The sequence below is a fragment of the Pinus tabuliformis genome, chromosome 6 (genome assembly GCF_031772625.1).
Source record: "Pinus tabuliformis cultivar Carrire ecotype Pingquan chromosome 6, CPIR1, whole genome shotgun sequence".
Taxonomy (NCBI): Eukaryota; Viridiplantae; Streptophyta; class Pinopsida; order Pinales; family Pinaceae; genus Pinus; species Pinus tabuliformis.
Window position 1 is genome coordinate 1,154,227,648 of NC_142292.1, and position 14,495 is coordinate 1,154,242,142.

At 40.2% G+C, this 14,495-nt stretch overlaps 1 pseudogene; it reads left to right on the forward strand.

The window, feature by feature from the left end:
• Positions 1–1,567: 1,567 nt before the first annotated feature.
• LOC149262914 (isoamylase 2, chloroplastic pseudogene) lies at positions 1,568–2,880 on the forward strand (annotated as a pseudogene).
• The last annotated feature ends 11,615 nt before the right edge of the window (positions 2,881–14,495 follow it).

The window sequence follows — 14,495 nt, forward strand, 5'->3', positions numbered from 1 at the left end:
TCAACCTTTTAATCAGTTTACTAGCCTAATATCAGTGTTACCTTTGATTGGTCATCTCACCCCATTGAAAATTTGCCGAGATAGACCGGAGAGAGCCTTCTCATACCCCGTAGGGCTAGCTACGAGGTGAAATGGTTTGATGTTGCCTTGAAGGTTTACCTTCCTCAGCCTAGGGTGAAATCTCAAGCGCTAACATAGTGGCGACCATACTGGGGAGAACAAACTTGTTTGTGGGTTGATGTGTTTGTTTCATAAGTCTTAGACGGAGCCTGAAGTTACGCCAGGTAGCCTTCGAAAACGCTCTTGTTTTACATCAGCGTTAGTAGATAAACGCTGCTTCAGTCAATCTCCGTGAGCTTGTGGATATAACACTTCATTCGCATTTTACCCCAGTACATGTAATCAAGGTGCAGATCTGATGCTGATGGTGGACAGCAGTCAGATACATATGCAGGCTGAACCATTCACCTGGCGACTCCAACTCGATCCAGACATTCCAGTGCTTGTTGATCCATTCATGCAATGGAAGGGTATGTGGCAGACCCTGCCCTGTGTGAAGCTGTAGAAGAAATAAGAAATTTATTAGCAGCTACTAAATTGGATGAAGATGTTTACAGTACCTGGCTTCATTTGTTGAAATCTTTAAAGTCTTTCAAAATTGAATTGTGTGAGTTAATTGTTGAAAGAATTGAAGATGAGATTCAATGGTTAGATGAGCAAATCCAGTCATACGATTTCCAAGACCCTAAAAAGTTTTTGGAAATCCTTCCTCCATCGAAACAAGAAATCATAGACTTGCCTATAGAGGTTTACATTGACACTGTGCAGCTGGAAGTATGTATTGCAGAGTTGGGGCAGCCAACAGAGTCCGGCTTCTGTGATCCTATTGCGGCATACATGGACACATTTTTCAGTTTGATTGATAGATCAAGCTGTATTTTCTGTTACCAGGGTCATTATGAGCATGAAGGGCTGCCAACAACTGCATCCGTGACTTCCTGGCAGCATTCTCAAGCGACATCATTTTCAGGTTTACTCGAATGGTTAATATGGCATTTTAGTATTACCTGATCTATTGTTTGTACAGCAGATTAGAGTAGGTTGTGTAAATAAATAAGCAGCCATAAGGGCAGCATCTTGTTTTAGTTTGCTTGAAGATTGTTTGAGTTCAGTTTCATGTTTGAAAATGAGTCAAGAGTTGTGTCGATGATGACTCCATTGCCCAATGGGTAGAGGCACTGTCTGCTCTCCCAAAGTTCTGCGGTTCTTGGCACCTCCAGGAAGCTGCAGCTGCCATCCCAAATGGAGCCAATGTTAGACTCCGTCTCATGTTAGAGATTGATTCTTCTTCAAAACCCTGTTTTGAAGAAGAAATCATTAATATGTTGTTCTAGATTATGTAATTTATTCTCCAACTCTAGATTATGTAATTTGTTCTTCAGCTATCCAAAAGGGAGCAGTGACTTCAAGCTTATATCCCTGCACAAACAAAAGAAAGCAAAGCATACATCAGACTCTAATGTTGATGAATGTGGTCAAGTTTTATCTTCATATGGTTTCAACTATCATGGCACAGAGGTTCTCTACAGTGGCACTCATGGATTGCTATGGACCATTGGGAGATGGCATTTCAGCGAGCAGTTCCCTTAGGCAAATGGTTAAAGCATGTCATAAAATTGGCATCGAGGTAATACTGGAGGTCGTTTACACACAGACTGCTGAAAAGGGTGATGCAGAACCTGAAACATTGTCATTCTGTGGAATTGATAACTCATCATATTACGTACTCGGTGAAAACAATGAGGTTGCTGTTGCTAAAACTGACAATCTATTCAACTGCAACCACCCAGTAGCACAAAATATGATCTTAGACAGTCTGCGCCATTGGGTAAATGAGTACCATATTGATGGTTTTTTCTTTTGCAATTCTTCATCTCTAATGAGAGGGCCACATGAGGAAATCTTAAGTCGACCCCCATTGATAGAGGCCATTGCCTTTGATCCTGTTCTTTCTAGGGTTAAAATTATTGCAGATCCATGCTTGCCAATTATGGCATCGTGCAAGGAAATCCAATTTCCACATTGGAAGAAGTGGGCAGAGCTAAATATCAGGTTCCATGATGATATTAGAAGATTTCTAAGAGGCGACAAAGGTCAATTAAGCAACTTTTCAACCAGGCTTTGTGGCAGTGGAGATCTTTTTACTGATGGCCGAGGTCCTAGTTTTTTCTTCAACTTTATTACCCATAACGTTGGATTATCTCTGGTCGACCTAGTAAGATTCAGTTCTGCAACATATTCAACAGAATTAAGTTGGAACTGTGGTGAAGACGGTGACACGAACAATCATCTGGCTCTGGAAACACGATTGAAACAGATTCGAAATTTCCTTTTCGTTCTATTCATATCACTTGGAGTGCCTGTGCTAAACATGGGAGATGAATATGGACAGACAAAGGGAGGATCAATGCATTTAAATGACAGGAAACCCTTTAATTGGGATGCTCTGAAAACTGAATTTGCTGTTCACACTATTCCGTTTATTGGATTTCTTAGTTCCTTCCGCACCTGTCGAAAATATTTTCTTCAACGTAAAACTTTTGCGAAGATTGAAAATCTGAACTGGCATAGACCTAATCCAGATCAACTCTAGGTGATTTGTACATTGCTTTCAACTCTCAGCAAGCGTCAGTCAGTGCTACCCTGCCTCAACTTCCTGATGGAATGTTATGGCACCGTTTGGTTGATACAAGTCTTCCATTTCCAGAAACTTTCTCAATGGAAGGGACAACTACTGATATGTTGGGAATAAGCTTTTTCACTTACCAAATGCAGCCCCATAGCTGTGTTCTGTTTGAAGCTCGTTCAACTAAAGAATGAAATTGATCTGTGGATTTTGTTGTCAAAGGATGAAGACAATCAATAGACAGTTTGGTTTTTGTACGGAACTGTAAATAATATGGATTACATGTCTTGCGCAACCTTCTATGTCTTTGTCATGGAATATTGCTTGAGTCTCAGGATAAATTTCATTCGGGCAGCATTACCTCTACTCTAGCAGACAGGTTGAGTGGTTTGTCATCACAATTGCCTAAAAACAAAAACAAAACTAAGACATCATTGCGGGCTTTTTCTAAATCTGTTGAAGTTTGTTGCAAGTTGCAGTTCTGCGATCCATGGGGACCGCTATGCATTTATGGAATATATGGTTGCAGGCGAAGTTAGCATAGGTTTCAAAACAGTCTCTAGTGGTGGGTTCTGGAAATTCTCGGTCAATTGTGTTTCATTATTTGAGGCCTAGAAAAAGATTTTTGTTCGATGTTTTTGTTATCCTCCCTTTGCCTCAGATGGTTCATCTATTGCATATCTTAACCGTGTTCCTAAAAATGAATATTATCCAGGCCACTATTTTATTTCGACAGCATCTTTCGATGACATTGATGCAAGCATGTATGATGGGTTGATGGTTCCTGGAGGAAGGGAATCCGAGTACCTAGCTCTAAATGAATCTGTTCTTAAATTGGTCAAGCGGTCTTCTGATTCAAACAAGCCCATTGCTTCTATCTGTCGTGGGCAATTGATTCTTGCTGGTGCAAGTATATTGAAAGAGAAAACATGTACTGCGTATCCAGCTGTAAAGCTTGATACATTGCTTTCTGGCGGTGAATGGTCAGAGCCGGAACCTATAAATACGCCATTTTACTTAAGTTGGGAGGGGATATTTCTCCAAATATTCTGTGATAACATATATCAGATATCCACTTTGTGTGTATGGCATGAACTGCAGAAATTCTCATGCTAAAGCTGGAAATCATTAGAAGCTTCTGAAGACTACAAGCTTTTCTAGTATACCCAATTGCCTCATTTTTAGGAGTTATCTTCTTCTCCCGGGATGTCGACTGCATGCAAATCTTTGCATTTTTAAAACGGGAACGTGCCTTCAACAGAAACACTTGTCATGACATTTTGAGGGAGAATAAAAGTCAAAAGCCAAATAATTATCCCAGCACAGAAATCGAATTACTTAGTCTATTTTGGGTCCTCACACTGAAGCGGTTAGGCAAGCAAAGGCGATTATGTGGATGAATAGTGGCAATTATGAATGGCTGGATATGTATGCGCTGATCTTCAGGAACTGATTTCCTATTTCAAGACCTCAGTTAGTGATTTAAAGGTAGTTGCGCCCCATCTGTTATTCCATGTGTCGGCCATCGTAGGATTTTTAGGGAGATGCTGTTTTATTTTAGAATAGATGAACGCTCCTTTCTAATTTTTTGTAATTGCAGTTCAAACAGCGCCCTGATGGTGGGGTCGATCTGTTGTTTTTGTTTTAGGATAGTTTATAAAAATAATCATTTGTAATTAAAAAGAGAGAGTAGAGAGAGGAAAAAATTCTGAGCGCTGGAGGAGAACTGAGCTCCATTGTACAGTCTTTGGCAGAGAGATTTTTAATGAAATTTCACAGCTCTTCTGAGATTCATGTGGTATGTTAATTTAGCATAAGTTTTCCCTTTGTCTCATATGTAAACTGTTATGTTTTATTTCACTTCATGATCATTTCTAGCTGAACAAATGAAGTGTTAAAGTGAGAATTCATGCCTGCCATGCTCCACTTTTAAGTTTGTTCAATTCAATGTTTTCTTCTGTTTAAGGAGGATTCAAAGTTATTGTTTGCCCTCCTTAGCTCCTCACCTGTCTTGACATCTCATTTAAAACTAGATTTGATGCTAAATTCCTTGCCTACCTTGCCTCAGTCGTCAACCTGTGTTGTTCATTATATTTCTCTGTTTGAAGCTGTGATTTTGCTCATGCAGCCCTGAAAAACCCCGTTATTTAATTAAAAACCCCAAATCAATCATTCTAATCAGTTTACTAGCCTAATATCAATGTTACCTAGTTGGTCATCTCCCTAATTGAAGATTTTACGAGATAGACCGGAGAGAGCCTTCTCCTGCCCCGTAGGGCTAGCTACGGGGCTGAATGGTTTGATGTTGCCTTGAGGTTTACCTTTCTCAGCCTGAGGTGAAATCTCAAGCGCTAACAGGTGGTACAAGAAAAGAAGTAGAAGGATGAAATAAGGATATGCGTGTATCTCAAAATGCTGAATGATGTTTGTGTACGTGATCCTTTCTCAACTCCATTCACGGATGAAGTGCTAGACAATGTAGGTGGCTAGGAAGCATATTGCTTCACTGATGGGTTCTCTGGGTACCACCAGATCAAAATCACGCCGGAGGACAGGAGCAAGACAACTTTCATCACTGAGTGGGGTTGTTTTTAGTACACTATAATGCCGTTTGGATTGAAGAATGTGCCTATGATCTTCTCACACGTAGTTTTTGTTGCATTCAAGGAATTTATTCATAAGTTCCTAGAGGTATATTTTGATGACTGGATTGTGTTTGGGTTGGTTAAACACCATGTAGCAAGCTTGTGCCTGATGCTAGATATGTGTCAAAGTTACCAGATCATGCTCAATCTCAAGAAGTTTCTGTTTTGTGTTCCTTTTGGGAACTTGTTGGGGCATGTGGTTTGCAGACAGGGACTAATGGTATACCCCCAAAAGATCGCAATGATACTGAACTTGGAAGCGCCAAGGAGTGTGAAACAGATGCGTGCTACCTTGGGACATACAAGATATTACAGAAAGTTTATCAAAGGATATGCCCAGATCACTGTGCCTATGGAGAAATTGTTGAAGAAGGATGTCACATTCTGTTGGAACAATGATTGTAAGAAGAGCTTCGATATATTGAAAGAAAAGATGGTCACCATGTCGATTCTAGTCTTCCCGAATTCGACGAAAGAGTTTCATGTACATATGGACATGTCATGTATAGCGCTGGGAGAAGTACTAACATAGGCTGGCGGAGAAGGCTTGGATCATCCTATCGCGTTCACAAGCCGAAGATTATCCAAAGCAAAGAAGAACTATTCTACCACCGAGCGTGAAGGGCTAGATATGGTGTATGTGCTCTAGAAGTATAGGCACTACTTTCTGGGAGGCCATTTTAAGATGTATACAGATCACTCTACGCTAAAGTACCTGGTCAATAAGCCTGTGTTGGGGGAGAGAATCTGCAGGTGGCTCTTATTGTTCCAGGAGTATGATTTTGAAGTTGTCGTGAAACCTGGACGACTGAACGCGGGACCAGACCATCTATCCCACATCAAAACAAGGGAGGAACCAGCTAACTTGGAAGAAAGATTCCCTAATGCACAAATATTTGTAGTGCACATTGATGATGGTCACTTTGAGTATATAGTACATTTCCTAATGACAGGTACTGTACTAGAAGGATACACTGTCCAGCAGAAAAAGGAATTATTGGTGCATGCAGAAGATTTCTATGTCATTGTTGGGCATGTGAATAAGATGGGGACTGATGAGATATTGCAACAGTATGTACTCGAGTTCAAAAGAAGCAACATCCTCGTGGACACTCATGGGGGCAATGTGGGAGGACATTATGCAGGGAGAGCAACCATGCAAAATATTCTATGCACAGGGTTGTGATGGCCAACCCTCCTTCAGGACTCAAAAGCAAATTGCAAGGCATGTGATGTGTGTCAAAGGACTGGTAGACCATCACGGAGGGATGAGATGCCCTTGAATCCACAAATGATGTTGTGACCCTTCGATAAATGGGAAATAGATTTTGTAGGACCCATTCAGCCACAAGGAAAGATAGGTGCAAGGTACATTATCACCACGATAGAGTATTTGACTCATTGGGCAGAGGCGTCGCTAGTGAAGGATTACACGGGCATTAATAGCGCAAACTTCCTATTTGAGCATGTACTGATGCAATTTGGCTATTCAAAGATCTTGATGAGTGATTGTGGTACACACTTCCTAAATGAGATGATCAGCACGTTGATGGAGGAATTTCTAGTATACCACCAAAAGGGCATGCCTTATCACTCATAGGATAACGGAATTGTGGAAGCATTCAACAAAGTGCTTGAAAACGTGCTAACCAAGGTTTGCAATGCTCAGCAAAATGATTGGGACCTAAAAATACTTGCAATATTATGGGCTTATCGAGTGACATGCAAGAAGTTGACTAGACAAACCCCCTTTAGGCTCGTCTACGGGGTTGAAGCAGTAATGCTTATGGAATACATCATGCCTAGTCTGTGGATGGCTACGCTCATAGGTATGACAGATTGAGGAGCCCTGGAGGAGAGGCTCGCACAACTGGATGAGATCGAAGAAGAGAGATTTTTGGCTGGATTTTACCAGCAGATCCAAAAGCAACGGTAAAAGGAATGGCATGATCGACACATTAAGCTATGCTCATTTAAAGTAAATGACCTAGTTTTGTTATATGATAGTAAGTTTGATAAATTTCCAGGGAATTTCAGGATGCATTGGTTAGGGCCTTATGTTATTAAGGAGATTACCGACGAAGGAGCGGTACAACTGGTCAAATTGAATGGAGAACCCTTCCCCGGAAAGGTGAATGATGGTCACTTGAAGCCATACACCGACAGTCCAGCCATGTGACTAGATTAAGGTAACATAGTCTTAGTGCTCCAGGTAGCTGAAAGTGTTGGAAATAATACTGAGAGGGGGGGTGAATCAGTATTATCAGATCAATCAAACTTTTTCAATGCTCAGAAACATATACGCTACTTCAGTTAAGTGAACCAGCGTGTACACGCTACTGTGACTAAATAAAACAACGTATAAGAAGAAAACTCATAATTTAGTTAGCTTATTCTTCAGTTAAGTTCATCAGGACATTATTCACCACATTAACAGTAAACAGGTGCAGTATAACAGAACAGATCAAAAGCCACACACATGAACACCAAGATATAAGGTGGAAACCCAATGTGGGTGAAAACCACCTGCTGCAAGTTGTCTCTATCTTTCTTTAATATGAAACTTCAGTTTACAATCTTTTGTACTGGTGCAGCCTTATACCAGTACGCAGGCTACAACCTGCAGAAGGCTACAACCTTCTCTCGTTCTCCAAACTTCCTTGGAAGGGAGCTCCAACCCCCTTTGCTCTTGTACTAGCCAAGATACTAGTACGTAGGTGCTGACCTACAATCTTCTTTCCTTCAGGTACCACCTTTCATACATTTTCAGACTGGATATTCCTGAAGCACAACATTACAATCTGAAGGCCACAATTCATTCACCTTTCACAACAGATCATTGAAGCATAAAACAACCAAACTTTGAATCACTGAACCACTGAACCCTGTCAATCACCAGTTACCAGAACACAGAACAGACTACAGAACTCTGCAATAACAGTCAGACCCAACTGTAAACCCAAAATCAAGCTTCAAAAGATATACGCTACTTCAATGAGCAAAACCCGCCTATACACGCGTTTTTACCGAAGCCAACCTGCGTACAGATCTAAAAATAAACTTTCTCAATTTGCAGCTGTACCAGACATCAGTTAGACCTAGAACATAACATTGCGACAATATGCAGATCTAGAAATACGCATAATCAACCATATCATGATAGTGCATTTCAAACCATTAGATCCCGATCTATCCTTAGATCTAGTCTTCCATCAACCGATGTGATCTCTCCTTGGCTTAGATCAAGCAACCCAGAACCTGCATATCAGATCTCTTTCCTCTTCAGATATTCAAGCCTTTTCGAAAGATGATCTTGCCTAATGATCTTCTTCTCCTTATATAGCCTTAGGCCTTGCTCAATACCAAGAGCCAAAACCATAGAAATCCAAAACCATCAACTGCGAAACTAGAGATCTACACGACTGTCGAGGTACTTTGGTCCAAAGACATGGGCACAAGTACCGAGGACTAACTACCATGGACCAAAAGGAAACTTCCCGACATATACGCACTTTTCTGTTCATGCATCTGCGTGTATACGTGCCTTATTATATAGCTCTCCTACGTATACGCAACTTAGTATGCATATCACCAGCGTGTATACGCAACTTGGACTTAATTAACCTGCGTATATGAGATTTCTCTTCATTCTGTAGACTGAACGGAGATCTGTCATCAAAGAGAGTTGCCATCAAGGACAACACCTGTATCATAGCGCCATACCTGAGCCAAAATGCCAACAATCTCCCCCTTTGGACTTGATGGCAACCTTCAGATCCTTAGAATCATTCTCCCCCCTTGTCATCAAGGGCAAAGGGCTGTGCTCCCCCTGAGAACATGCTGATACCTCTGCTTGGATGTGCTGAAACATGCTCCCCCTGACTGTAGGCAAGATCTGCAAAAGATGTTCTTCAACAAGAACCAAGACTTATACACCATAAGGGACCTTCCTATCACCAAAAGACTCAATACATACATCCATACTCCCTACCAAGAGGGGACACATCAGAGACAATCAATTATATTACATCATTCATCCCAGGCATAGTGGGGAAACCAACATAGGCCGTTACATGACCTTGACATCATAAAAGAGATATGACATAGGGACAACAGATCTAGACCAAGACTTATGAAAGTCACCAGCAGCATCTGAGAAACATCTTTTTAGATCAGCAACCAAGATTTCTTTCTGAGCTCCTTCTCCTGAACCCAACAACCAAAACATCTGAATGCCAACAATGCTTTATGAGACTTTTAAGCTGCTCCCCTTGAACCTGTGCCTGCTGCACCCCCTGAAACTGTGCCTGAAGAATTCTGACATACCCATTGCTGTTCAGAACTCCAGAGATTGCCCTTGCTGTTCAGAACTTCATATACACGTTTTCTCCTGCATGAAACTGCGTATGTACGCGGATATACTTTCTGCAACAAGCGTCCAACATACACGCAACTTCCTTTTCCGTAACCTGCGTATACCAACTTTTCTGTAGAATAAACAAACTTCAACAGCAGGATGAAGCATCAACTACTCCCAGCTTTTGTCTGAGATATTCAAAAGTTTCCCTGGGCAGTGGTTTTGTGAGAATATCAGCAACTTGTTCCTTAGAAGGAACATACTCCAACTTGACCTTCTGCTCAAGCACTTGTTCCCGAAGAAAATGGTACTTGATTGGTATGTGCTTAGTCTTTGAGTGCATGACTGGATTCTTTGAAATGCTGATTGCACTTGTATTATCACATAAGATAGAGACGGGTGGAGTGCAAGTGATTTGAAAGTCCTGCAAGGTCTGCATCATCCAAAGAAGTTGTGTGCAACAAGATGCTGCAGCCACATATTCTGCTTCAGCTGTAGATAAGGCAATCGAACTCTGTTTCTTGCTGAACCAAGATACTAATCTGGAACCCATGAAGAAAGCACCACCACTTGTGCTTTTCCTATCATCCACACTTCCAGCCCAATCTGCATCTGTGTAAGCATGAAGAGTGAGATCTGTATTTCTAGGATACCATAAGCCATAGTTTTGGGTCCCTTGAAGATATTTGAAGATTCTTTTGACTGCTTGAAGATGAGTTTCCTTTGGGTTGGCTTGAAATCTTCCAACCATTCCTACTGCATGTGTAATATCTGGTCGAGTACCTGTCAAATAAAGCAAACTCCCAATCATGGATCTATAAGTGGGTTGGTGAACTGCTGCTGATTCATCATTTGCACTGAGGCTGCATCCTATAACCATGGGTGTACATACTGGCTTTGACTCTTCCATGCCATACTTCTTCAAGATCTGCTTGAGGTATTTGGTTTGAGACAAGAAGATACCTCCTTCATTTTGTTGGATTTGCAATCCAAGAAAATATGTCAATTCTCCAAGAAGTGACATTTCGAATTCTTTCTGCATAACCAAGGCAAAGTTTTGACTCATAGTCTCTTCATTGCTGCCAAAAATAATATCATCTACATAAACAACAAGAATTAGCAATTTGTTATTTTCAACTTTTATATAGAGATTGCTATCTGCTGATCCTTTTGAAAAGCCTTGTTGGTGAAGATATTTGTCCAACCGATAGTACCAAGCCCTTGGAGCTTGTTTGAGTCCATAGAGTGCCTTTTTCAATCTGCATACAAGGTTTGGATCATTCCCAAGAATGAAGCCATCTGGCTGCTCAATATATACTTCTTCTTCTAAGTCTCCATTCAGGAAGGCTGATTTCACGTCCATTTGAAATACCTTGAAGTTTTGAAAGCTTGAGAGAGCAAGGAACATTCGGATGGCCTCAAGTCTTGCCACAGGAGCAAAGGTCTCTTCAAAATCTATTCCTTCTTGCTGTGCATACCCTTTACAAACAAGTCTGGCCTTGTTTCTAATTACTTCTCCATTTTCATTTAATTTATTCTTGAAGACCCATTTTGTTCCTATTACATTCTTATCTTTTGGTCTAGGAACTAATTCCCAAGTGTTGTTCTTTTCGATTTGCTCAAGTTCTTCATCCATTGCTTTGACCCAACATTCATCTTTGCATGCCTCTTTCACATTTTGTGGTTCAGTGGAGGAGAGTAATGCCAAGTAGCTTGAAGCTTCTGCAAGTGTCCTTCTTGTTTGTACTCCTGCTTCTTTCTGCCCCACAATCTGAGTTTCTGGATGATTCTTTTGAACATATCTGGATGGAGTCTTCTCTTCTATTCTTATCTGCTCCTCTGGTTCTTCTTGAGATTCTTCTTCTTCTTGAGGTTCTTCTTCTTCATCATTTCGCCTTTGAGAGTAACCTTCATCTTCTTCAATGTCTTCATGATGAACTTGCCTAGGAATATATCCCTTCTCATCAACCACTATATCAATACTGTCAACAATTCTGCCAAGTCTTTTATTGTAGCACTTGTATGCTTTGCTATGTGGAGAATAACCAAGAAGAATGCCCTCATCTGCTCTTGGTTCAAGTTTGCCAAGTTGCTCATCAGTATTCTTAATATAACATTTGCTCCCAAAGATTTTGAAGTGCTTCACGGAAGGAGTTTTACCACTCCAAAGCTCATGAGGTGTTTGAGTGCTGTTTACTCGGACATTTGTTTTGTTAAGAATAATAACAGCAGCATGTGCAGCTTCACCCCAGAAGGTTGCAGGAGTACCTGATTCATCGAGCATAGCACGAGCCATTTGTTGGATAGTTCTGTTCATTCTTTCCACAACCCCATTTTGCTGAGGAGTTCTAGCTGTAGAGAATTCTCTTCTTATCCCATGTTTGTCACAGAAATCGAAAAATTCATTTGAGGTGAACTCCCCACCTCTGTCAGATCTGAGGCACTTAATTTTGTGTCCTGATTCATTTTCAACCAATGCTTTGAAGGATTTGAATTTTTCGAATGCTTCATCTTTGTGCTTCATAAGCCCTAACCAAACAAACCTTGAGAAATCATCAATGAATAATATCAGATATTCTTCTCCTCGAGGTGTCCTTTTCCTAAATGGACCACATACATCTGTATGGACTAGCTCAAGAGGCAAGCTAGCTGATCCTTCCTTCTCTGGAAAGTTAGTTCTGGTTTGCTTTCCAAACTGACAAGATTTGCATATGGTGTTGTCTGGAATTTTGATATCTGGAAGATCGCGAACTGCCTGATATTTGCATGCTTTCCTTATTTGTGAGAAGCTTAGATGTCCCAACCTTCGATGCCATAACCAGTGCTCTTCATCCTTGCTAAGATAGCATTGTTGTTGTCCTTCTTCAAATATGTACAGATTATTTGGAGTTCTTTTGCCTTTGAGAACTGTTTTACCTGTATCAAGATCACGAACAAGACATCCATTCGATCTAAAAATAACCTCGGTTTTTTGATCACACATCTGGCTGACACTTAGTAGATTATGCTTCAATCCATCAACATATAAAACATTTCCAGCCTTGACCTTTTCTTTCAAAGGAGCAATACCTTTTCCTTTTATAGTTGCAGGAGTATCATTTCCAAAAGAAACTTTCTTTCCCTTTTCTAAAGTAGAATAAGATTCAAGTTTTTCTTTATCACCTGTCATATGTTTCGAACATCCACTGTCAATGTACCATAGATTTTCCTGTCCTTCTGCATAAAATGCTATCCCACATCTTTCTGTTTGAGGTTCCTTTATTCTCCATGTTTTGGTGCTCGTGGCTTGTTCCTTTTTCTCCTGAAACCTGCTCCTGCATTCAGAGTCTTTATGACCAAAATTATTGCAAATAGAACATTCAACTTCATTTTCAAGAACCGAAAAGTTGTTATAGGTTCTTTTTGTAATCCCTGTCATACTTCTTTGTTTTTGAGCTTCCCTAGTCATGATTGTTTTATATGCAACACATTGAGCTGCTTTGTGACCAAAGTTATGGCAAGAAAAGCATTGTCCATTGAAGAAGCTTCTGCGGTTATTGAATCTACCAGCCAACTGATTGTAATTTCTATTTTCATCTATTCTTGAGCCAAACTGAGAAGATTTTACCTGTGGTTGGTTGTAGCTTTTGTTCACCCTTAAGAAGGATTGTCCCTGATAGTTTCTGTTTGTAATTCGTCCCTGCTTTACCTGATTATCTTCATTGTTCTTCTGCTCATTTCTTCTTGCTGCATCAAGATAACTTTTTGAGGTGGATGCTTGAGAGGTTTCTCCATTATAGCCCAAACCTGTCTTGTTTAGAGGAGACCGCTGCACATTGATAATCTCATCCAAAGTTTCAGATCCTTTGACAAACTTAAGATTAATAGCTTTTGTTTTCTCAATTTCTTTTCTGAGACCAACAATTTCACCTTCTAGTTTTTCAAGATGTTTTTCCTTTTCATCAATTTGAAATTGCAAAGTATCAATGATCACATTCTTTTCTTCTATGCATCTCTTGAGTCTAGTAATTTCATTATAGAGATTATCCACATCTACAGCATCCTCATAATCATCATCTTCAAATGCCATTAACAGCTTATATTTATTACCTTGTTCATCTTCATCACTGTTTGATAAGCCATCACTATCTTCATGGGTGTAGTAGCTTTTCTTATTTGCACTTTGTTTCTTGTTCCATCTAGCAGGTTCTTTTCCTTTATCCTTATAAGGACATTTTGCAGCATAATGACCTACTCTTCCACAAGCAAAGCATTTGAAAGGTAGCTTACCTCTGAACCTTCCAGAACCCCTTTGAAGATTTCTGACAAAATTTGATTCTTCTTCCTCTTCTTCTGGAACATGGCTTGCTTCATAGTAATCTTCTTTTCCTGATGCCTTAAAAGCAGCTTCCCTTCTGTCTGATGGACCTCCCTTTCTCATTTCATAAGCAGTTAGAATTCCATGTAGCTGAGACATAGTGAGAACACGGAGATTTTATTTTTCTTCTATTGCAGATACTTTAGATTCAAACTTGGGGGATAATGATCTTAGAATCTTTTGAACTACTATAGTCTCTTTTATTTCTTCACCCAAATTTTTCATACAATTAACAATCTCATCTACCCGAAGAAAATAATTAGCCACACTTTCATCATTATACATCTTGAGAGTCTCATATTGAATCCTGAGAGTTTGAAGTTTAGCTTGCTTTACCTGTTCATCTCCTTCATAGCTAGTGATCATTTTGTCCCATATCTCTTTTGCTGATTTGAAGTGCATGACCTTCATGAATTCTGTTTGGGATATACTTCCTAATAGAGTACTGAC